The 27,066-nt window shown below is 36.5% G+C and overlaps 1 non-coding gene across 1 annotated transcript; it reads left to right on the top strand.

Annotated features, from left to right (window-relative positions):
• The first annotated feature begins 2,338 nt into the window (after positions 1-2,338).
• LOC124889103 lies at positions 2,339-2,444 on the top strand. The gene has a single exon (XR_007047719.1). It is a non-coding gene; the product is annotated as a small nucleolar RNA R71 (small nucleolar RNA).
• Positions 2,445-27,066: the final 24,622 nt, after the last annotated feature.

The following is a 27,066-nucleotide window of genomic DNA, read 5'->3' as shown; positions in this document are numbered from 1 at the left end:
TGCTGTAAGTTCATATATCAAATTATGAATTCAACTTGTTGTCTTGATTATTTTATTATGAGTAGCTAAATTCCCTTAACCCGAGTTGTGGGATCTATGGGTTTGGGTTTGTAATGTAACTAAGTGTTCAAGATTCAAACGGTGGTAGAAACTTCTTTTTAATTTCATTATTTTATACTTTTGACTATTGGTAGCAAACAATAGGCCTTGCTTACTAGTGATTTTCTTGAGATAAGAAATCAACCCTAGTAAGAAGTGAATTATCAATAAGGAATTGGAAGCATCAAACTTCTATTTAATAATTAATGTTGTAACAAGATTAATTAACTTGAGATAACATCCTGTTATGAAATATAAATTCCCTAAGATCGAGAGAATTAGGTGGTTAAATATCTAAATAGGTTGAGAAATATTTAGACATAACATCGATAAGGATAGTCTGTTGTTCCTACCTACCACAAGAATTTTAAACCGTTACTAGTGTCTGTCAAATCCCAACACCCATAGTGAACATAACTCTGGTTTTTCTTATCATATTGTTTTCAAACACTGAATTGAGAAGTAGTTATTTGTTACCTTTCCAAAAAACCCCATTCACAGGAAATTGATAACTCTCAGTTGATTAAACCACATACAACTCAAATTCATACCATATTCCTTGTGGAATTAGACCCCAACCTAGTTGGATTATATATTGACAACGATCACTTACATTCTAGTAAGAGAGATGTAGTTTGGGCGTTATCAGTCTACAGCTGATGATGATTCTTATAATTTATCACAAAGTTGATGACTTATCAGAATTGTCGTCGCTTCTTCACTTCAAATCCCATTCTCTATCTAAGGCTGACGGCAACTACGACTTATCAGACAAGTCGTTAGCTATATTTCCCTCTCTACTTGCTCAGAAATCAACTCTTTTATTTCCATTATTGTTGGTTCTCTTGCATCTTGACTTTTACTTCAGTATTAAAGAAAAACAATCAAAAACGACAAAAGTTACTTAAAACTTTGCAATTATTCTTAGTTAAAAGCCTCAAATGTGTTAGCATCTGCTTTCACATCACTTTTCCATCAAAAGCTTGTGGAATATGGCATATGGCATTAGATTTACACTTTCTCCAAGGTTACATAATGCTTTCGCGAATTTGATCAACCCAATGGTGTATGGAATTATAAAAGCACCGGGGTCGTTCTTCTTTTTTGCCAATGTTCTTAACATGATGGCACTACAATGATGTGTTATTTCTATTGTTTCATCCTCCACAAGCCACTTTTTATATATCAAATCCTTCATAACTTTATCATATCCTAGCATGTCTTGCAAAGCCTCAACTAGAGGAATATTTATGTATAGGGTAGTAAATTTATCAAAGAGCTTGTTGAACTTTTCATTTTCTCCCTTTGGTGAGAACCTTTTAGGGAAAGGTGGGAGGAATCTTTCTTAGTGGTCTGGAGTTAATTTGACACTCATTTACCTTTAACTTTTCAAACACAATCCAACTATGTTTCGGCAAATCATTATTTGACCTCTTTCTCGTTGCCTTTGTTTGATCATCCTTTTATTTTCCATTAGAGTTTTCAAGCTCCATGCTATTTCCTAAACCATTTTCATCTTGGGTGCTCATAGCATTTGTTACCTTCCTACTTGGCATTTCTTTATTTTCCTTCTCCATGAGATACACCACTATTTGATTCAACCTTCCCTCTAGTTGGTGGTGGTGGTTAAGTGAGACTCAACCATTTGGTGGAGCACCGAGAAATCACTTCTCATTTATTGCACCATTTTATCAGTCCCCTCAACACAAATCAAGATTTGAGCCAAAATTTCTTCATTGATGCACCATTCCTTTTTGCATTGTGTTATGCTTTGACTTTCATGGTTCTAACCTTAATTCTGCCTTGCCCTTGAGAGGAAAGGTGGGAACCCTCTATATAATTAGGCAACACACTTAATTTGCCATCAACTATCTCTTCCCCAACACTTTCACATGGCTTATCCTCTATTGTATTTATCACATTTACAGTTCTAATTGGGTCTCCCAACATATAATTTGTAACGAGCTCAAGGTGTGACATTACCTTGATCATGTTTTCATCTTTTTCCTCCTCTTGACCTTTTCTATTTTAGAATACAAAGGATAAGGAGGGATCCCCCATGGCCACCTTAGCAACCTTCATGTCCCAAGCCCTAGAAAAACTTGTTATTTGATCCAATACCTTTGATACAACCCTTTATGATGATTTAATGAGCGATCCACCGGATGCATTGTCCACTATATCTTTGTTGAGTTGGTCCAAATCCTTATAGAAGATTTAGAGAACCATCTTATCTGGCATCTCATGGTTAGGATATTTCAAGAGTTTTTCCTTGAATCTTTCCCATGCTTCATACCACGGTTCTTCATGGAATTGGCGAAAATTAATGATTTAATCTCGCAATTGTAACATCTTCAAAGGTGGAATATATTGACTTAAGAATTCCTCCATAAGACTTATCCATAGGGTGATGGAAATGGCGAGTAAAGATCTTAGATATAACACTGCCTTTCCCATTAGAGAGAATGGGAAAAAGCGCAATTGGATGGACTCTTAAGATATGTATGCAATATTAAAGGGGGAACAAACTTCTACAAAGTCCTTCAAGTGCAAATTTGAGTCCTCATGGGCTTGACCAACAAAAATTCCCTTCAAGTGAAGAAATTATAGCATTACGCTTGTGACATAAAATACTCCATGTCCCTTGGTGGGGGGGGGATGTGGATAGTACTCATATACTGTTCGGTGCCAAGATAATCCAAGACATCCCAACTCATGAATATTTGGAAGGGATAGCGATTACCTAATCAAAATAAAAAAACAACAAGAAAAGTAAATCAAAATCACCATGGGTATATTCAAGTAAAAATAACACCGCTGAAGTAAAATATATATTTCACTCTTCAGCAACGTCGCTATTTTGATAAGGCCCACCTATACCGTTGATGAGTGTTGATTTTACCACTCGTTCACACTAACTATTTATGTACACTACCATATTTTTAAAGTTAAATGAGAGAAAATTGTTATTTAATGAACTAATCTCCACATTTTGCAAGTATATAGTTGAAAATGTGAAAAGATATGGAATGGTGCTTAAAATTATAAAAAGGGAGCAAAGATGAGTGCAACTGAAGACCTGGATCATTTCAACCTTAGTTACCGTGACCGCCGTCCTCGGGCCATATTCACGGTCAGTCAAGATGGTTAGAATAATGCGATCGTAGAACACAACTGTGGTCGTGTAGCCACAGTCGTGGTTAAACCCGCACAGTCACGGTTCAGTGAGAATATGCCCAAGGGTAGATTTGTAAAATCGCATAGACAAATCCTAAATCATAAATAGACAAAAATCCTATCTTCTTTGGGTAATACTTACCTCAGTTTTTTTGAATTAAAATCAAGAAACCCTAATTGGGAAAGTGTGTAACTAATTATGGAGGCTTAATTTCTTAGTAATTTTATGATGAATAAATGTTTTGGATAATCCTTATGGTATATCTCTCTTTACTTTCTCCATGAGTAGATAAGTAATTTAGTCTTGGGATAATGTTTAATTAAAGTGTAATTATGTATGGGTGTTGTTGTGTTTGCATGATTTTTAGTTGTAGAGTATGTATTCCACCATTGCCTGAGTTAATGAGTTGGAATTTGATAGGTGAAAACCTCAATTATCTAAATAGGGTTGATGGGTGAAAACTCCAAACTCTAAAAACCCTTAATAATCCTTGAAAGAGGAATGAAAGTGAATTTGAGGTAACCCATAACATCCTTGAGAGAGGGTTATAGGGGGACAAGGTAATGGTAGACAATTAAGTCTATGGTTTACTACCTTTTGCAATCTTAGAAATAAGTGTTATTAGAGTGTAAGCCATGTCAAGAGCATCATCATAGAAATAGGGATGCTTGATTTAGGTTTTGGGTGATTATAACTTGTACACTTGGTAGCTGCTCGAAAGAGCCAATGGGTGAAATCGTTGTGGTTTTATTAAAAGATTGTCCATAATGACTATAGACCTAGCCTATCTTTTACTTAACAACTAAGATTCATGTTAAACTATCAACAACTCGCATGTTTTACCTTTAAGTAGACATATCCCAAGATCTCTTCAAACCTTGATTTAAAACCAAAAGTTGTCATATTCGTACATTGGTAGTCGAAATATCGTTACAAACCAATCCCCCTATTTTATTTTACATGTATTATTTATTATCATTTTGGGTAAAGTTTTAGTAATTAGATCACCCATATGACTTGAAGTCTCTAATTTTCTCCTTGTGGATTAGACCCCAACTCTAGTTAGTTTATTGATAATGACTGCCTCACCCCTTAATCATGGGAGTGAGTTAAGCTTTATTATAATGACATCGTTGTCGGGGAGTGAAATAGATATTTCACTTATGCAGTATGATTCTTACTTGGGAATACCCGGGGTGGTGTAATTTACTTTATTTGTTATTTTTTATTTTTTGTAGACAATTGAAGTGTTAACGGAACAATGAGTGATAGTGCAAGAAATATGGGCCCCTTTGATACCCCTCTAGATGATTAGGGCCCACTAAATTAAGCGGGACAAACAGGTGCAATCTGTATACCACCAACTAATGGGAATGGATTCTTCCATGTGATTAGCATCATGCTTCACATGTTGCAAATGTAAGGATTGTACGGGGATTAAAACTTTTAGAACCCAAATGTCCACTTGAAGAATTTCTTGAAAGTGTGTGCGCTATTCAATATAGCACACATTACTCAAGAATTCATTCAGATTCACCTCTTCTGGTTCTCACTAATAGGTGAGGCGGATTTGGGGCTCCGCTTATTTCTTTCCGGCTCAATTGCATCTTGGGATGAGCTTACTACGATGTTTCTTGATAGATATTTCCCACTATAAAAAATACTTCAAAAGCGGGATGAGATTGTATTTTTTGACAAATGATTGGAGAGCTGTTGTTTGAAGCTTGGGAGAGGTTTATTAGTAAGCTAGCTCAATGCCTAAATCAGGAAGTCCTAAAAAAGATGCTTTTCGAGATCTTCTAATGTGCCCTTGATCCATTAAACAAAATGGCGGTGGATAATGCACTGGGTGGTTCCCTAGTGAAGTTGTACCACTACACGGCCTTTCTATTGATTGGAGAAGTGTCAATGAAAAATCAGGGTTGGCATACACGAGAAATCGAAGCCCCCAAGATCCTTTCTAATACTTCCATGGTCGATAATGAACAAAAAACGGAATGAAGAAAAGGAGGAGAACATGGAAAAGATGATGGTCCAACTTGAACACTTGACAAAGCATGTTATGGGTGCACCAACGAAAGTGGTAAACACAGTAGCATCAAAATCTTATGAAGATGATGAAGAAGCACAAAGGTTGGATGAGGAAATCCGATATTTGGATAACTACTCGGGGTTTTCCCGCCCCGCCTATCAAAGGCAAGGTGGGAACCAAGGTTGGATGGACCACAAGAGGGATAGATATTAGGGAGATCAGGAACACGATTATGACCGTTATGTTCCCCCCATGATCGATATATAAGGCCAAGGAGTCAAGTCCAATTGACCCCAAACATTTCAAGATCGAGGATATATTAGAGAGAATATTGAATAGAGTGGAACGTATGGACAAAATGGTCCATGAGTTGAAAGGTGACTTTTCTTAACTTTCCCAAATTGTGGTGTCTCACTCCGCCTCTATTAAATAATTGGAGACCCAATTCGGGCAAATATCCACGCAACTAAATTCTAGGCCTAGAGGTGGACTCCCTAGTGACGCGATTGCTAATCCAAAGACTGATTCCCAAGTTCTAGCAATTATTACAAGAAGTGAGAAGACCCTTGATGAACCCTATAAAGGAGACTTGATTAAGAAAATGCCCAAAATGAAGGCAAAAGAGGTGTTACCTCAAAGTAAAAAAGGAAATAATGAGAAGTAAACCAATGAAAGTGATGAAGAAATAGTTGAGATTAAAAATCCACAAAGTAAAGCAAGGCCCACAATCCAAGTTCTTCCCCCATTTCCTCAACAATTGTATAAAAAGAGGAATGTGACAAATTGAGGAAGTTCATGGAAAAACTTAGCAACCTATCGATAAACATCCCATTGCTTGAGGTAGGCAATCCAAGAGATCCCAGGATACGCTAAGTTGATGAAAAAGTTGATGTCTAAAAAGAAACTTATTGAAGGTGTGACCATGTACGTCACTCATAGGTGTAGCGCTATCATGGATAGTAAGGTAGTGCAAGAGAAAGATGAATACGAAGCATTCACCATCACTTGCACAATCGGGATGCATGAGTTTGAAAAAGTTCTATGTGGACCTTTGCACAAGCATCAACTTAATGCCTTTTGTCATATACAAGAAGCTCCGATTGGATTCCCCTTCACCGATATCTATATTACTTTTCATGGCGGACCGGTCCATTAAAAGGCCGGTGGGAATCTTGTTTGATGATCTTGTAAAAGTGGGCAAGTTCATGCTCCCGGCAGATTTCATGGTGGTGGATTATGAAATGGACCAAGAGGTACCTATCATCCTTGGCCACCAGGAGAGATATTGTCAATCTAGAGATGAGAGAGATGAAATTTTGGGTGCAAAAGGATGAAGTCTCTTTCAACATTTGCAAGTCAAAGGAACAAACCACGGAGCTTTAGGTAATATCCATAGTGGATGTTCAAAATGAGAAGGTGAATGAGGAGGGGTTTGAATACCTACCTTGAGAATGAAGGAAATAAAGACGTCGTGCCATGACGATAATGAAGGTGCTAGGTGGGAGGTAACTCACAAATGCAACGAGAGTGGCTCTATCCTTTTTTCTATGTTTTTGTTGGATAAATATTATCTTTTGCATATGAATAACCCATGAATTTGTGACACTATGGAGTGCATTGAATGAGCTTGAAAAGGGGAAAGCGTGTAATTCTACATTAAAAATTAAACAGGGGAAAAATTCATGAAAATATAGTAAACAGCTGAATAGGGGAAAACAGGGGACTAGAATTGCTCTTTGTTACAGCAATAGCAGTGATGCAAGTGTCCGTGATCGCAGCTACTTCAGTCATTTAACCCCTTATTTCCCCCAATTTCCCTTACACTCCCTTTAAAGATTGTACTCTATAATTTGGGATAATTTCTAGCCAAGTTCGTAATCTCTCAAAAAATATCCTTTCACCCCTCTTCCATCACAACTCAGGTAAGTGTCATGAATCCATTCTTTTATTTTTAAAAATAGGCCCTAGAATGCATGACTAAGAGAGAGGCTAAAGTTTTGATTGTTACAACTTCCATGTTGTCATACTTGGCGTGGTGTGATGTTAACTGCTTAGATAAGGCATGCACACAAGTGGCACATCATAAGGCATGCACACAAGTGGCACATCTTGAGTAACCAATAATGTGGGAAAAATATAGACAAACAAGATGTACACACCAACTATTTGACACTTTGCCCAAATAAACTTTTAATAAGGGTAACTAATTTTTAAAGGGCGCACTTAAACACTGATTAGCATTGCTCAATTGTTTTTCCTATAAATCCATATTGTAGTGCATGCTAGTATCCCATCTTGGAAGAGATCTGAACATAAGAATCTGGCATAAAACCAGCCTCAGGTATTGTGATCATGGTTAGATGACCACGATCACGGCAATGCAAATGCAGTCATGTTTCGTGATCATGATATCAGAGGCCAGTTTTTTACCATGGCAAAAATCCTGCACTTTAAATATTTAGCCTAGCATCACCGAGCACCCATTCCAATAAGCATTAATAAGCAATGTGGTACAGCTTGCATGCTAAAATGTCATTAATTGATATAATGTGTGTAGAGTGCTTTAAGGATAACCTCATAGACAAGTATGATCAGATCCGATTCATGGCACTCGAGTGTCACACTCAATACTATAGTGATCTATCGAGGACAAAGCTACTCTAAAAAAGAGGAATTTGCTTAGAGAATGTACCAAAGAAACTACCGGTATTTCATGACATACTTGAAGCCATAGGGTGGACATATTTCACCCTGGATCTATGCAGGGCAAATAAATAATGGGTTCGCAAATTTTATGCCAATATTAATGAAGTGTCTTTTTTGGACTTGTTCAATGTAACTATCAAGATTTGAGGTAAAACGGTTAAAGTTGGGGCTAAGCAAATCAATGATGTTTATGGGATAAAACATGTAGACATGAGTGAATTTAAAGCCAAATCAGGGAGTTGGTTGGCACAACACCAATTTCCTAGAAAAGAAGTCTCTTGGACTAAAAGTAACATATCTATGAACGACTTCACTTCTGAGGCTTGCATATGGTTGCACACCATTTGTAGCTGAGTTTTTTTTTGCACCCACATGACAGAAATACCAAAATTATGTGCTTGGATGGTTTCTTGTATTCTAGACGGCATCCCACTGGATATTGGGCAACTCATGGTCAATGAAATAGATCATTTCAAGAACCAAGGTATTACACATCTCTTTTTCCCCTCTTTGATTAATGAGATTTGCAGAAAATCAAGGATGGAAAAGTATGACAGTGATACATTGGTGCATCCTAGTTACCCCATCTACCCCTTAAGGATTCGAGGAGATGGTGCACTCAGAAAAATAAAGAAAAGAAAGATCGACTTGGAAAAGCTGGCATGCAGTGAGCCCGAGTCTCACGACAAGAGACCTTTTGAGGAGATTGGAGAAAATATTACAACCATCAAAGAGCTAGTGTCTAGGTTTCCCCAAGGACCAGGAGAGATTTCCACTACCCATCATTCATATATGTCATATACCGATTATGAGAAGTATATGGAGGATCAAAAAAAGCAAAAAGATACCATTGCTAAGCTTGAGAAAGCCTACTCCTCGTTGGCAGAGTCATATTGAGATCTCTAGATTAAATATGAAATAATGGTTACAATAGAGAAGACAAGGGATAAGTTCTTAATCAAGATATGAAAAGGGGTGAAAGGTTTATGAAAGGTCCTAAAACACTAAGATAGACTTCCTTCCTCTTGGATAGAGAGTGATTATAAGACCCCAGTCGAGTGGACTGATCTTTAGAAGAATGGTGATAATACAGAATCCAAGAGTGAAAGCAGCCCTTGATACAGCTTTAGGGAGCACCCTTATCTCTTTTATCCTTGATTATTTATGGAATGGGGACACTGTAATCCATTTAGTTGGGGTGTCTCATTATTCATTTTATTTGGCCCTGTATTATTGATATTTCTGCATGCTTTTCTATTCTTTTGGATGATTCGTAGTTTTATTTGGGATGTAATATTCAGGCAGTCTGATGGTGTCGACATTTGCATGGATTAGTTATTCTGTTCTTAGTTTTTCTCTCTATTTTAGTTTTAATAGATGACCTTTTTTGTTGTGATTGGGTTTCTAAACATAGGTGCAGGGGAAGTATGAGTTCCCATGGCACCGAGGCCATAAAAGGCAAGGGAAGTCTGAGTACCTGTAGCATTGATGATTTAGGATTGCATTCAAATCCATTAGTGAAAACTGAGAAACCATGTGGGTGATTCGCCCGTACTATAGTTTGTAATGTGAGACTATAGCTTGGGTTGTTTCCATGATTAGAAATTTATGCATGGTGTGGATGCAAAAGCAAAAAACCCCCTCTATCTAAAAATTTTACAAAATTCAAAGGCATGGACATGAGCAACCTCGTGATGAAACTTTCTCTCTTTCTATGACTCCAAAAATTAACTTTGGAAAATAATGAATACTTCATCTTCATCTCGAGCGTGTAGAACAATTGTACCCCCTTATAACATTCGCCATGCGACGTGAGTGAGCTTAATTATCTACATCTCATATGTACTTTTACCATCTAGAACTTGCCCCATTAGTCTTTAAAAGCTAAATTTTGATTGTGCTTTGTTGATAAAATGATATAGGCCATCTTGTGATTTTGGAAACCCACTTCCAACACATAGGATTTACCTTTAGTCACCCTCTTTGAGCCTTTGGACTTTTCTTTGGCAAACGCATTTTAAGTTGTGACCCTTCTATTCATCCTCTTTTAAACCATATCCTTTTTGAACTTAAGAATACAAATTGAGGCTAAAATCCTAAGTTGGGGGTGGTGGAAAGAGAAATAAGTGTAGTTGAGCCACAAAGACGTAAGAAAGTACCTACAGACTTAAACAAGTAAGCATTTTGCTTTGAAGGAAGAGGTAGTCCATCAAAAGAAAGAGTTGCATGAAGCTTAATACAAGCAAGAAGAGAGAAAGGTGAAAATAAATTAGGTAATAAAAAAGGGGTAAAGTAGGCAAAATAGTAAAGTGGAGAGAAGTGGCCCAATAGCAAAGCATAAAAAAAGTATGATGTAAAAGTTCAAGGAGGGTTATGACTTATTGTCCTAAGTTGATATCCTACCCTACCCTAAACCTATATTACAAGCTCAAAAAGCCTTTTTTGATTCCAAAGCAAGTATAGTCATTGTAGTGGTGATCGAAAATGGGGGCAATCCTATGGCATGGTACTTGTTAAAATGGATAATTTCTTGAGAGAGTGAGTGTTTGCACTTAAAATTTCTTTTTGCATGAGTGGTAACTAGGTGTGTGAAATCTTATTTCCTGTGAGGAGATATGCAAATAGGTTTAGGTGGGTGAAGTTATCATCTTCTGCATGATGATATAAGAGGACTTATAACATGGTGAGGTCAACAAGTGAGTCATTTATAGAGTGCTAGTAATTGTTATGTTATTTGCTCCTCGAAGTCTATTGCATTCTTTGTCGTTCTATTTAATGATGAGGGGAGTTATAGAAAAAAATCCATTGACCATGTGTGAAGAAGTTTTTGTGGTTGTAATCAAGTTGGACTCTTCGTGATCACTGGGAACTAACATGTGGGAATACATGGGGAGTTTTCACATAGTAAATGGTGGTGCTACTCAAGGACAAGTTAGATTCCTAAGTTGGGGGTGTTGATGAGTTGTGATTTTACCACTTATTCACACTGACTAATTATATGCACTATTATGTTTGTAAATTTAAATGAGATAAAATTGTTATTTAATGCACTAATCTCCATGTTTTACAGGTATATAGTTAAGAATAAGAAAAGATGTAGAATGGAGATTAAAATGATAAAAACAGAGCAAAGAAGAGTGAAACTAAAGACCTGGATCATTTCATCCTCAGTTACGAAAACCGTGGTCCTCGAGTTGCGGTCGTAGTCAGTCAAGATAGTCAGCACAATGCGGTCGCGGAACACATCCGCGATTGTGTAGCCACGGTCGCAGTCAAACCTGCACGATTGCAGTTAAGTGGGAATATGCCTAAGTGTAAATTTTTAAAAGTGTATAGACAAATCCCAAATCATAAATAAGCAAAAACCCTATCTTCTTTGGGTATTGCTTACCTCATAGATATTTTAAATTAAAAGCAAGAAACCTTAATTGGGCAAGTGTGTAACTAATTATGGAGTCTTAATTTCTAAGTAATTTTGTGAAGAATGAATGTTTTAGATAATCCTTATGGTATATCTCTCTTTACTTTCTTCATGAGTAGCTAAGTAATTTAGTCTTGGGATTATGTTGAATTAAAGTGTAATTGTGTATGGGTATTGTTGTGTTTGCATGATTTTTAGTTGTTTAGTATGGATTCCACCATTTCTTGAGTTAATGAGTTTGAATTTGATAGGTGAAAATCCTAAATCTCCAAATGGGTTTGATGGGTGAAAATCCCAAACTCTAAAAATGCTTCATCATCCTTGAAAGAGGGATAAAGGTGAATTCGAGGTAACCTATAACATCCTTGAAAGAGGGTTATAGGGGGACAAGATAATGGTGGACAATTAAATCTATGGTTGGACAATTAAATCTATGGTTTACTACCTTTTGAAATCTTAGAAATAAGTGTGATTGGAGTGTAAGCCATGTCAAGAGCATCATCCTAGAAATAGGGATGCTTGATTGAGGTTTTAGGTGATTATAACTTGTACACTTGTTAGGTGCTCGAAAGAGACAATGGGTGAAATCATTGTGGTTTTATTAAAATACTGTCCATAATGACTATAGACCTAGCCTATCTTTTACTTAACAGCTAAGTTTCATGATAAACCATTAACAACCCGCATGCTTTACCTTTAAGTAGACATAGTCCCAAGATCTCCTCAAACCTTGATTTCAAACCAAAAAGTGTCATATTCATGCATTGGTAGGAAAAAGATCATTACAATCCAATCGCCCTATTTTATTTTACATGTCTTGTTTATTATTATTTCGGGTAACCTTTTAGTAATTAGAGCACCCATAGGACTTGAAGTATATAATTTGCTCCTTGTGGATTCGACCCTAACTCTAGTTGGGTTATTAATAAGATCTCCTCACCCCTCAATTATGGGAGTGAGTTTAGAATTATCAACCATCTAAAGTGGTAGAGGACGGTCGTTGTTAATAGCTCAACTTTGGTTGAGGTCGAGTCCATGAGAAGCGAGATTTTGATTTTCAATCCTATGGGTGTCAATATTACTAAGAAGATATCCAAAGTGTACGCAACATAAAACACATAATCTAAAGTTGTAGGGGGTTTGGTTTGGAATAGAAAGTTATCAATATCAAGTCACACGAGATACTACAATAATACTTTGTTTTAGAATTCAATTTTTGGAGGGATCTTGGGATTATGTCTACCCAAGGGCAAGTTGTGCATGAGATCATGATGATTTGGTATAAGTTCTAATGGTTGATAACATGGTAGGCTAGGTTAAAAGTCCTCCAGGCTAGTTTGTCAACAAAGCCTCATATAACACCCCATATTTTTGGGCTAGTCTTTGAACCATCGTTCCTATGTGTATACGTTATAATCCAAATGATCTCAATGTGAATATGAGTTTCATGATCTTTATATTTATGTTTGATGTGCTTTTGGGGTGAAAAATGTTTATAAAAATAACTTAGAGCCAAGTTGAGCTAAGAACCTTAGATTTATCAAAAGTTTAGGTTTGATTTTTCAAAGGTATACTTTGAACGTGTATAACATTTTATATACATGGAATTTTGCATCTAAAGACCCACCAAATTGTAGATAATTGAATTATCTTTCCGATGATACCAATTTTGTCTTAATTCGATACCTGAGCAAAAGTTATGGCATTTTTCGTGAGAGGTAGTAAGCCAATGTGATTGAAACACGATGCGTCGGTCATCGACCTGATTACAGATGTGATGCAATGGTAACTGAATCACTGAACTATTTCACATGCTATTTCAGTTCCTAAAGGGTCTAGGGGCACTTTGATCACTACCCCTCACCTAAATCCGCCCATAACACTTAATTTCATCCCCCAAAAGCATTAGATATATGATTTCTCATATTTTTCTCTCCAAGAAAACCCTAGACCCCTCAAGAACACCAAGAACTTCATCAAAGTTTCTTCAATACAATCAAGAAATTAAGGTTCGCAATCCAATAAGTTCAAGAAAAAGCTTTCAATACATCCCCAAGGCTTCCAAATCAAACTTTCAATTTCAAATCTTCTATTAAGGTATGTGGGAGTTCATCCATGGGTCCTCTTTCACCCATGGATCCCAAAACCCTTTTATTTTAATTAAAGAATGAATTTTTCGATCATTATGTTATTTTATATGTTCAAGAAAGATTAAATTACATGTTTTCATGGTGATTTTAATTAATTTCAGCCTATGTGTGATTTCATGCAAGATTTTGAATTCCTCATGCTATGAATTTGAGTTTCCCATGCTTTATTCAAATGAATTCCATCGTAGATCCTAAATTCATGATTTTTAGCCACATTCCCATGTCTTAAATTCATGCTTTCCATATGTTTGATGAAATTTCCATATCATGTTCAATTAATTTCTAGATGAATCCCCAAGTTATGAATTTTACCATGCAACTCTATTGTTCACCCATTTTAAGTTATTCTTAAGTTCAAGCTATGATCTTTACATGTATGATTAAACGCCCATGTCCTATTTTAAGTGAATTTCATTTGAATTACTAAATTCATGATTTTAGTTATCTAATCATGCTATGCTCCCATGTTTAAGATATTCCCATGTCCAAGTTTATGATCCCCATGCATTTGGTGAATTAGCCCATGTAAAAGTATTAATCTCCATGTGCTTGATAAAGTGCCAAAGTGATGGGTTTCTTTAAATAATTCTTACTTATTATGGTCTCACATGCTCTCATGTGTCCTTATTATTTATGCTATTGAGTCCTGGTGGTATTGAATATCCAAAATTTAGTTGTTTATCTAGTCTCCAGGCGAAATAGAATGATTTCATAGTATGTCGAACAGTAGCATTTGGTCAGTCAATAGAATCAGTGTGAGTTCAGTCAAGCCTATTATAGTCTAGTGATTAGTTTAGTATCGATTCAGTTAAGAGTTGGATACAGTACCGAGTAGACCCAGGGTTGGGGGTATTCCTCCCAACAGAAGGTTTGACCCTTAGTAGCAGTCCTTAAGTTGCAGAACTACATAGCCAGTGTAGGGTAAATCGTCTTCCAGCCAGACTAGGGTTGACGTAACCATATACATCTTATGAGTCTTCTTGTCAGATTAGGCTTGACCCTGCTACTATTAGTGACCCGTGACACTGTGCTAACACCCTTCTAACTGGGGTTATAGGTTGGACCCTAAGTCAGTCTATAATCGGGGTATGTCGGTTACATGATAAATCCCACAATTTAATTTTCAGTATTCAGTTCAAAACTCGGTTTGGTTTTAGGTTTGTTTGACCATAACATACAGTTATCAGTTATTCAGTTATCAATATTTCAGTATTTTAGGTTACAGACTATTTCAAAATCATGGTATACGCTTGGTCTTATATTCTTAGATAATACTATTTCAAGCATTCATGTTTAGCTATCTCATGTTATTCAGTTAGTCCTTATCTCATATGCATAGTACTCCACAGTTTTAGTCCAATTGTTCAGACTAAGCATATCTAGTGTTACACGACCAATATTCAGTTATCAGTCATTCAGTTATTCAGATGACCTTAGTATATGTTACATTTAGTTCTTTATGTTTAGGTATTCATGTTAAGTATAATTATATATTCAGATCCCCAATGTTATGTCAGTTTTCATTAAGTAGTTTCAAACTCAATATTCATATAGTATTCACATTTTACCGTATCCCAACTTTAGTTCTACTTATATCCTTAAAGTATAGTCTTATAGAAACTAAGTGTACAGATTCACCATTTTATTAGAGTATGTTGTCACTCATTCTTTAAGATGTTTTCAACTTTCAGTTTATTCTAGTCTCTTGGTGAGTCTACATACACTAAGCATGCATATTTTAAGATTACGTATGAAATCAGTTTTAATTATTTCATTAACCACTGCGTACTCAGTACATTATAAAAGTACTGATTCACATAAATGTTTGTGTGGCTACATTGTTTCATAATGTAGGTACCATTTGTAGCCCGCACACCATGACTAGACAGTTGCAGTTTCCAGCTAGCAGCTGATGAGTTCTCTTGTTTTGGGAACTCCAGATAGTTTTAGTTTATGTACAGTTCATTTATTTTCATATGCATTGATTAGTGGTAGTTGGAGGCATGTCCCAGCTATCTATATTCAGTATAGTAAAGGCTTCATAGATGTCAGTCAGAGTGAGTCATGTAAATTTCAATTTCCTCCTTCAGTTTAATCGAATTGTAAACTTTATCAGTAATGTATTTATTCAGATTATGCCATGAATATGTTTTCGAACAACAGAACTTATTAGTTATTTTATTGTAATTTAGTTTCTTAACAGTATGCCAGTTCATGGATTATCTTGGGATCACATGTGGTTCCAAACACCGTGTGATGACTAGGGGATATCTCGAGTCATTACACCTCAAGGATATCACTCCTTGAATCTTTTGAGTACCGTTGCATATTTCATTCAGTGATTTTAAGTCATTTTTAAAGAGGTATTTTTGGTCCTTTTCCACCCTTTTACCACCTTGATATACCCAACATGAATCAAATAATTTCATTATCTCCCAAAACATCTCCAAAGCTAGGGTTTCTCGTTCAAGAACAAGAACAAATCCTTTCTTCAAGAACTCCAAGAATCCACCATAGCTTTCACAAATTGAGTTAAGAGTGGAGTTTCCCAAGAAAAAATTTCCAAGAACCCTTAATCAAAATATGAAAAGAGAGCCTCAAGCAAGCTTCTCCATCCACAAGTCATAATCTAAGGTATGTGGGGTTTGAACAAGGACACTTTTTTCGTCCTTGTGCCCAAAAGTTGTTTTAATTACAAGAATATATGATCCTCTATGTTTTCTTATGAAATTGACGTATGGGTCTATACCCTATGTTGTCATTCCTTGAGATTTTAATAGTTCCAATGTTCTAGAAATTGAAGTACGTGAGTATGTTGATATTTTAAGGCAACATATTGAAAATTCCAGATTTTCTATATGATTTATGAATCTTTATGATATATAATATGCACTTTGATGAGTCTTAACTTGAGATTTAATTATGGGTCACTAAGCCCTACTTGAGATTTACCATTTTATAAACTTTTATGCTATAAGCACCCATGAATTGAGTACTTTGATATTATTGCAAAAAAATTGTCCTTTCAGGCATAATAAAGTTGAAATCCACATTGAGTATGATTTAAAGAAAATAGAAATATGTCTTAATCTTCACTATAGAACCTTGAGATATTCTAAGGTGGATTTCCTAAGAGTTTTGGGCTGAGTATGGGAGTATTATTTAGCAATGAGCTGGGTATGATTCTAAGGTCTCATACCCCAGAACTATGTGCCATTGTAGGTTTGAGATTTATGGGCCCAAGGTAGAGATAGTGATCACTAAAGATGAGGTTCTACTTCAATGGCAATGATAGAACAAATTTCCCCAATATGGGCAAGACGTTGGACTTAATATAGTTCACATGGTTTCTATCGGTTAGAAGAAACTGTCGAGTTCCAAGTGTCTCATGTCTAAAAGAGTTCCAGAGTTCCCAAGTGTTAAAAGTTCCTACAAGTTCCAAATCCTTAAGTTTTAAAGAAGTTTTACTCTCTACAAGATAAAAGCATGAGTTTGAAAGTATTGTTTAAAGCTTCCTTTAGCCTTCAAGTACTGATAATAAGAGGAGAGTATAGATTTTAAAGTTAAGTATAATGACTCACGAGATTTGTGTTTCATGCTTCACTATTCATGATTCATGAGTTTTATATTTTAGACTTATTCAAGCTGTGTGAGTCATTCCTATTTACATACGTGATTTTATTAAAGAGTATTGATATTGTTTTATGTGAATACATATACCCACATATACTCAAAACATTTCCAAAGTTCTGATCCATATATATATCTATGTGCTACATCGTCTCATAATGTAGGTACAGGTGCTCAGTCCCAGTAATGACCGTAATCTCTGAGCATCTCATTACATCCTTGTCCTTGGTGATCCTCATGGTTTGAGGACCTATATTGCAGCTTTTCCACTTTCATATTGTTTTGAGTTTTACTTTCAGATCATTGCGCGTCAGTTGGGGGTCTGTCCTAATGGCTCTCTAGCTTGAGTAGTAGAGGCTTTGTCAGACTAGATTGTCAGTTGAAGTTGTGTTCTAGACTATCAGTATTTTTGCTGTCCAGACATTATTTGAAGTTATTTTGGATTATAGTTGACACAGTAAGGCATCATTGGTTAGCTTATTTATCCTAAAGCAAGTGTTAGAAGTAGTAACAAAGGGTTAGCTTAGGGCTATTTGTAGCCTTAAGCACTATGTGAGATCTCGGGATAAGATTTTGGGGCATTACAAACTTAGTATTAGAGCCAGGTTTAAGGAGTCCTAGGGAGTCTAACAAGCTGCGTTAAGTAGAGTCTTGATCATCGGTGTGTAGCGCGCCACATCTTTGAGCAAGAAGCTACAAGACATTATAGGAAAAGGTTATTTCTTTCTTTCAGATTCTATTATGCCTATATTTGTCCCTCTCATCTAATAATTCATGCTTTCGTATTTTAGAAAATGCCTACCTGAAGAGCGAATTCTCATAGAAACAATAATGAGCAACCTCAGCCTGTTGATCCCTTGAATGAGACTGTGTCTCATGATGAGTTTTGGGCAGCCTTTCAGGTGTTAGACCAAGCAATCACCGCCAATGTTTAGGCCAATAAATAGGCCACAACTTTACATCAGCAGGGAGGTTACTTAGCTGCTGCTAGGATCCATGATTTCATGCGGATGAATATGCCAGAGTTCTATGTGTCTAAGGCTGGTGAGGACCCACAGTTATATCTTAAAGACGTGAGGAAAATCACCTAAGTCATCCATATTTCTTAGAAAGAGAGTGTTTAGCTGGTGTTTTATAGGTTGGAAGACATTGCTTATGACTGGGTTGTAGCATAAACAAAGGGTAAAAGTGAGGATGTTCCCCCTATGTCTTAGCAGGTGTTCCAAGATATGTTCTTGGATAAGTTCTTCCTACTTAAGATAAGGAAAGTGAAGATTGAGAAGTTTATAAGCTTGAGATAGGGTTCCATGGCTGTTAAGGAATATTGCCTTAAGTTCAATCAGTTGGCCAAGTATGCTCCTAATCTGATTGCTGGCACCTGAACTAGTATGAGTAAGTTTATGACTGGGATGTCTGGGTTGGTGTTGAAAGAATACAGGACTGGAATACTAAACGGGGATATGGACCTTTCCAGATTAATGATATATGCACAGAAAATATAATTAGACCAAATAAGGGAGAGCGATAGAGTGAAGCGTAACAAGGGGCTAGATCCAAGCAGGATGAGTATAGTAAGGCTAGTTCCCATAGAGGGAACCACCCATAGTTCCAAATCTATTAGTCTATGCCAGTGCCTTTATCAGCTAGTGTTCCCACACCTAGAGCTAGGCAGGAGAAGGGGAACAAGTCTTCTATGTCCCAATCCCAAAATATTGTAAGTAACAGACCTCGCTATCCTCCATGTACCAAGTATGGTAGGGTCCATCCCGGTGAGTGCTTAGCAGGCCAGAGAGATTATTTTGGTTATGGAAAGTTGGGTCACAGACTTAGAGAGTGTGCACATACTAGACAAGGGAACAGAGATACCCGACCTCAGATGCAGTCTACTAGTGCACTAGCTCCTGTATCCCATCCCGCCCCTGCTTAGGGCACTTCATCTAGCACTGTTGGCGGTTAATGCTAGAATAGATTCTATGCTCTACCATCCCGTCAGGAGCAGGAGGACTCTCCCAATGTTGTCACTGGTATGCTCCGTGTATTCCACTTTGATGTTTATGTGTTGTTGGACCCTGAGTCAAGTTTTTTTTATGTGACCCCATTTTTTACTATGAATTTTGAAATAAGTCCCAACAAGATTCCTAAGCCTTTCCTCGTTTCTACTCCAGTAGGGAAGTCAGTTGTTACTAAGCAAGTGTACAAAAATTGTCATATTACTGTTCTTCATAGAGTCATTCTTGCTGATTTGATAGAGTTGGTCATGGTGGATTTTGACCTTATTCTAGGTATGGATTGTCTTCAGTCTTGTTATGCATCTATAGACAGTTGTATCCGTGCGGTTAAGTTTCAGTTTCCTGATGAACTAGTTTTTGAGTGGTTCGAGAGTCCAGTATCTCCCAAGAGTCATTTTATCTCCTATCTCAAAGCCAAAATGATAATATCCAAAGGTTGCATCTGTCACCTAGTTAGAGTTAAAGACACTATGTTCGAGTGTCTAACTATTCAGTCAGTCAGCATTGTTAATGAGTTTCCTGATGTTTTTCTGAAAGATCTCCCAGGGGTACCTCCCATAGAGAGATAGAATTTGGGATTGACCTTCTTCCCGACACTCAACTTATTTCTATTCCTCCATACCATATGGTACCTACAGAGCTTAAGAAGTTGAAAGATCAACTCAAAGATCTTTTAGATAAAGGTTTCATAAGGTCTAGTGTCTCTTCTTGGGGCGCAACTGTCCTGTTCGTGCGAAAGAAAAATGGTTCTTTGCGTATGTGCATTGACTATCGTCAGCTTAACAAGTTCACAATTAAGAATAAGTACCCTCTTCCAAGAATTGATGACCTGTTTGATCAGTTGCAATTTTCAAGTTATTTTTCCAAGATAGACGTTAGATTCGGCTATCAACAGGTTAAAGTAAGAGAGTGTGATATCCTGACGATAGCCCTCCGATCCTGATATGGTCATTTTGAGTTTCTAGTCATGTCTTTCAGGCTAACTAATACTCCAGCACCTTCTATGGACCTCATCAATCGAGTGTTCAAGCAGTATCTTGAAATGTTTGTCATAGTGTTTATAGATGATATCCTTGTTTACTCTCTTACTAAGAATGACCATGCGGATCATCATAGAATTATCTTGTAGATTCTTAAAGATCATCAGTTGTTCTCCAAATTCAACAAGTGTGAGTTTTGGCTAAGGTCTGTAACTTTTCTGGGTTATATTATTTCAGCCTAGACCTATCTCTCTATTTGATATTAGGAGTTTCTTGGGTATAGCTGGCTACTACTACCATTTTGTTGAAGGTTTATCTTTTATTGCGTCCCCCATGACCCGATTGACCCAAAAGAATTTTAAGTTCCAGTGGTCAGATTCCTGTGAGAAGAGTTTTTAGGATTTGAAGACTCGACTTACTTCAGCCCCTGTGTTAAATTTTCCTGATAGTACAGATGGTTTTGTGGTGTATTGTGATGCCTTTAGAGTTGTTTTGGGTTATGAATTGATGCAAAGAGGTAAGGTTATAGCCTATGCTTCTAGATAGTTGAAGCTGCATGAAAAACATTAGCCAACCCATGATCTTGACTTAGCTGTTATGGTCTTTTCCTTGAAAATATGAAGACACTATCTGTATGGTGTTTATGTTGATATGTTTACTGATCACAAAATCTTACAGTATATATTTACTCAGAGGGGGTTGAATCTTAACAGAGGAGGTGGTTAGAGTTGCTAAAGGATTATGATATGAGTATGCTATATCATCCGGGCAAGGCCAATGTAGTGGCAGATGCCCTTAGTAGGATGTTTATGGGCAGTGTGGCTCATGTACAGGAAGGTGAGAAATAGTTAGCTCGTGATGTGCATCATTTGGCTAGACTGGGTGTTAGGTTGCTCGATTCTGCTGAGGGGAATATCTTGGTACAGATTTGTTCCGAATCCTCTTTAGCTTTAGAAGTGAAGGAGAAGCAAGATAGGGATCCTGGTTTGGTCACACTGAAGGAGCCAGTTAAGGACCAAACGGTAGAGGTTTTCTCCTAAGGGGGAGATGGCGTGTTAAGATTGTAGGGTAGATTTTGTATTCCGTGTGTTGATGATCAGGGAATGAGGATTATGGTTGAAGTTCATGGTGCGTGGTATTATATTCATCCCGGTGCTACCAAGATGTACCACGACTTACGGGAAATCTATTGGGGGAGTGGTATGAAAAAGGATATAGCTAAGTTTGTAGCAAAGTGTGCAATGTGCCAACAGATTAAGGTAGAGCACCAAAGACCTGGTGGTATGATACAAGAGTTTGGTATAGCCACTTGGAAGGTGGAAGAGGTGAATATGGATTTCGTGACTGGTTTACCTCTTTTGCGTCGTCGTCATGATTCTATTTGGGTGGTTGAGGATAGGTTGACTAAGTCCACACATTTTCTGCCAATACATACATCTTATACAGCTAAGGATTATGCTAGATTATATATCTGGGAGTTAGTCAGGTTGCATGGAGTTCCCTTGTCCATCATCTTGGATAGGGGCACTCAGTTCACTTTGCAGTTTTGGAGAGCTTTTCAGAAGGGTCTTGGTATCAGAGTTCACCTGAGTTCTGCTTTTCATACACAGATAGATTGTCAAGATAGAAGACCATTCGGACTTTGGAGAATATGTTGAGAGCATGTTGTCTTGACTTCAAAGGTAGTTGGGATGAGCATGTGACATTGATTGAGTTTGCCTATAACAATAGTTATCATGCTAGCGTCAAGATGCAACTATTTGAGGCCTTGTATGAGAGGAGATGTAAATCACCCATAGGTTGGTTTGAATTGGGTGAAGCTACTTTGGTTGGGCCTAATGCAATATTTGAGGCTATAGAGAAAGTGAAGTTGATTAGAGAAAGGCTGAAGATAGCTCAGAGTCATCTAAAGTCATATGCCGATGTGAGAAGAAGAGATCTTGAGTCTGAGGTGGGTGATTTGGTGTACTTGAAGATTTCACCCATGAAAGGGGTGAAAAGGTTTGGGAAAAAGGGGACGCTTAATCCCCATTATGTTGGCCCTTATAGAGTTTTAAGCCATGTTGGGAAAGTAGCCTATGAAGTTGAGTTTCCTATAGAATTATCAGCTATTCATCCTATTTTTCATGTCTCCACGCTTAAGAAGCATATTAGTGATTCCGTTGTAGTGGATCCTTCAGAGAGCGCTGATATTCAGAACAAACTTTCATTTGATGAGATTCCCATTAAGATCCTACATTTCCCGATTCGTAGAATGAGAAACAAAGAGGTTCCCTTAGTCATAGTTTTATGGTGGAACTAGTCAGTTGAGGGCGCTACTTGGGAGGCAGAAGTAGACATGCGAGCCAAGTACCCGCACCTGTTCTCATGAGTTCAGATCAAGACGAAGTTATTATTCTTTCTTAATTCATCCCTTCTAATCTAAAGTTCAGCTATGTATCTATTCTTACATAATTTCTTGTAATTTCCAAAGTATTGGAGAGTTTAGAAAGATATGGAGCCCGCTTAGCAAATTACTTCAGCTATGAATACTCGGTTTTCTCAGTGTTCTTAGCCTAACTAGTGACATACGAGGATGAATGTTTCCAAGGGGGAGATATTATAATACCTCACAAACTTCCCTCATAGTCTGAGCCTTAGAGCATGTCAAGTGAAGTGTAATTTTGGCCCTAAAATATTAAGGAGTGACTTCCAAAGTGATTAAGTGTTTAAACCTTGTTGAATTTTCCTAAAAGTGACTTTTTATCGTGTGGAAAATTGAATTATCTTTCCAACGATACTCATTTTCTTAAAATCCGGCATCGGAAGAGAAAGATATGGCCATTTTATAGAAAGTAGTAAAATCGCCCAGGTGCGACTGAGAGGGCCGACGAACCGTCGAGCTTGCGATTGAACGTTGCCCAAACCATCGCAGAGGAGGCAGTGAGACCCCATTCTGGTTAAGCGCGACAGTAAGGTCAACGGACCGTCGAAACTTGAATGGACCGTCGCACCCATCATCGCAGATAAGACAATGAACCAAGTTCTGGCCCAGGTGCGACGGTAAGGATCGACGGACCATCGGGCCCTCAACGGACCGTCGCCCCTACCATCACATATTTTGTTCAGTGATTTTAAGTCATTTTTAAAGTGGGCTTTTTGGTCCTTTTCAACCCTTTTAACGCCTTGATATATCCAACACGGATCAGATAACTTTATTATTTCCTAAAACATCTCCAAAGCTAGGGTTTCTCCCTCAAGAACAAGAACTAATCATTTCTTCAAGAACTCTAAGAATCCACCATAGCTTTCACAAATTGAGTTAAGAGTTGAGATTCCCAAGACAAAAGTTCCAAGAACCCTTACTCAAAGTATGAAAAGAGAGTCTCAAGCAAGCTTCTCCATCTACAAGTCATAATCTAAGGTATGTAGGGATTGAACAAGGACACTTCTTTTGTCCTTGTGCCCAAAAGTTGTTTTAATTACGATAATATATGATCTTCTATATTTCTTATGAAATTGAAGTATAGGTCTTACCCTATGTTGTTCTTCCTTGAGATTTTAATATTTCCAATGTTCTAGAAATTGAAGTACATGAGTATGTTGAGATTTTAAGGCAACATGTTGAAAATTCCAGTTTTTCTATATGATTTATGAATCTTTATGACATCTAGTATGCACTTTGATGAGTCTTAACTTGAGACTTGATTATGGGTCATTAATCCCTACTTGATATTTGCAATTTTATGAACTTTTGTTCTATAAACACCCATGGATTGAGTACTTTGATATTATTGAGAAAGATTTGTCCTTTCAGTCATAATAGAGTTGAAATCCACATTAAGTATGATTTAAAGCAAATAGAAATATGTCTTGGTCTTCATTATAGACCCTTGAGTTATTATGAGGTGGATTTTCTAAGAGTTCTGAGCTGAGTATGGGAGTAGTATTTAGCACCGAGTTGGATATGATTCCAAGGTATCATACCCCAGAACTACGTGCCACCATAGGTTCGAGATTTATGGACCCAAGGCCGAGATAGTGATCACTAAAGATGAGGTTCTACTCTGATGGAAAGGATAGAACAACTCTCCCCAACATTGGCAAGACTTGGACTCCATGTAGCTCACATGGTTTCTATCAGTTAGAAGAAACTCCCGAGTTTCAAGTGTCTCGAGTCTAAAAGAGTTCCAGAGTTTCCAAGTGTTAAAAGTTCCTAAAAGTTCCAAATTCTTAAGTTTTAAAGAAGTTTTACCCTCCACAAGATAAAAGCATGAGTTTAAAAATATTGTTTAAAGATTTCTTTAGCCTTTAAGTACTGAGAATAAGAGGAGAGTATGGATTTTAAAGTTAAGTATAATGACTCACGAGATTTGTGTTACATGCTTCACTATTCATGAGTTTTATATTTTAAATTTATTCAAGCTATGTGAGTCATTCCTATTTGCATTCATGATTTTATTAAACAGTATTAATATTGTTTTATGTAAATGCATACACCCCCATATACTCATATTCCTAAAGTACTGATCCGCATATACGTCTGTGTGCTACATTATCTCATAATGTAGGTACAGGTGCTCAGTCCCGATAGTGATAGTAATCTCCGAGCATCTCATCTACATCCTTGTCCTTAGTGAGTCCTCATGGTTCGAGAACCTTTATTGCAGTTTTTCCGCTTTCATAGTGTTTTGAGTTACTTTCAGATCATTGCGAGTTAGTAGGGGATCTTTCCCAATGGCTCTCCAGTTTGAGTAGTAGAGGCTTTGTCATACTAGATTTTCAGTTGAAGTTGTATTCTAGACTATCAGTATTTTTGCTATCCAGTCATTATTTCCAGTTATTTTGGATTATAGTTTACACAGTAAGGCATCATTGGTTAGCTTATTTATCCTAAAGCATGTGTTAGAAGTAGTAACAGGCTCAAAGGGTTAGCTTAGGGCTACTTGTTACCTTAAGCACCGTGTGACGTCTCAGGATGAGATTTTGGGGTGTTACAGATAATGAAAATCTTCACTTTACACTTCAATTTCACCAACTTCCACTTGAAAATTTAACTACACAAATGTTTCCCCAAATTTTAGGGTTCACCTCTTTTTTGATTTCTCAATCCTCCTTTCTTGTATAATGTCCTAAGTGAAAAAGAATTGTGCCTTATATGGGAATTGGAATCAGCTACGTATTTTCACTAAACTGACCATGATCATTAAAACCTCGAGACCACGATCGCTGATGCTTGTCTGCGATCACGGCTACAGCTACCACAATTAGGACTCGTGATCATAGTATATTGATCTTTCTTGACTAGTCGCTATCATGGTCCTCATACCGCAATTGCAGTAATCGAGGCTTGTTTCTGCTTCGGGTCTTCCAACTCCACTTCTTTTTTCTCTTTTGATCCTTATAGCTCAAGTCCACATCTTTTTATCTCATAAATTGTATGCCTATAAAATATGGATATTAGTTCATTTAATCATACATGTCTTATTTATAAATATAAATCATGGCAATGTGCACGAATATTGAGTGCAAATGAGTGGTAAATTCACCACTCATCAAATTGGTACTTCCAATTTCACTTACAATCCAAATGGAATGGATCCTTCTAATTTCATATTTCATTCAGCCAACAGAGTCTACGCAATATTACCTGTAAACTGTAGTAGTCACAATTGTTAAGATTCATTAAATTTTTTAAATTGAAGAATATTATAGAGTTATCTTCAATAGAGTATTACATGACCTCAAATGTACTTATCCAAATAAGTTTAAGAAAAGACATAACGTTAAATTTGTTTTTTATGGTTATATCTCACATATTAAATTTTCCCCAAGATCACTGCTTCAATTCTCATTCATCGCAGTACTTTTCTATTAAAAGATTTTGTTAAATTCCCATTTTCCAGATTTCTTTTCAACCATTAATAAAAGCAATCCCCAAGGGGAAGTGGTTACTTATTAAAGTCTTTTTACATTTTATATCATGAATTATTCTTCAAATGAACTAGTCTTTAATTTTTGTCCTTAAAAATTGAACGTATGCCTACTAGCATAACTTCTGAAATATTATGATGCAAAAATATAAACTTACATGACACAACAAAGTTATTTTTCTTGGGGAAAAAATTTAAAGATCACTAATTAGGAACGAAGGGAGTAACTGTTCTAACCAACTTTAAATACACGATGCATTCTGATTCAACAATAGAAAATTTTAGAAACAACAAACATAAGACCTTAATTAAGGAAGTCATATCAACATTTTAATAATGTGAAAATTATCGTATATGTACTTTTTAGGGATTTTGAATTATAGGTGATAAAAGAGTTTGAAAATGAAGTGTAGGTGACAATTATTTGATTATAGATTAAGAATGTTTGAGAATAGCTCACATATTTTTAATTTACACTTGGATCCAATATAAATCCTAATCTATAATATATTAAATGTGTGAAGGGCCTTAAAAATATTATATGAACTTTTTGTCCTTCATTAAAAGTGTTTGCCTTAGACAAAATCGTCTTTGTACTATTTTTTCCTAATATTTAAGAGTTGAAAATTATTTTATTATATTTATGGTAAAATATTTTCTTATTAGAAGTAATCAAAATTAATGACAACTAATACATTTTTCGTTATTTTAAGAATTCTAAATAAATTAAATTTGATTTTAAAAAGATTTGAAAAATCTAGAAATAAATATAAATGCGTTAGAATAAGAAAAATTTAAGAAGTACCAAAATTTTAAAAGTCTTAAGCACATAATAAGAATGTAATCGATGATTTTGTAAGGATTTGACTTTAAAAATAAGAAAATATTTTTTATAAAGGAAAAAATAAATAAAATTAATCATACCACAAATATGGTTCAAATTGACACG

The sequence above is a fragment of the Capsicum annuum genome, chromosome 11 (genome assembly GCF_002878395.1).
Source record: "Capsicum annuum cultivar UCD-10X-F1 chromosome 11, UCD10Xv1.1, whole genome shotgun sequence".
Classification (NCBI taxonomy): Eukaryota; Viridiplantae; Streptophyta; class Magnoliopsida; order Solanales; family Solanaceae; genus Capsicum; species Capsicum annuum.
This window is presented reverse-complemented; position numbering and strand designations above follow the sequence as displayed.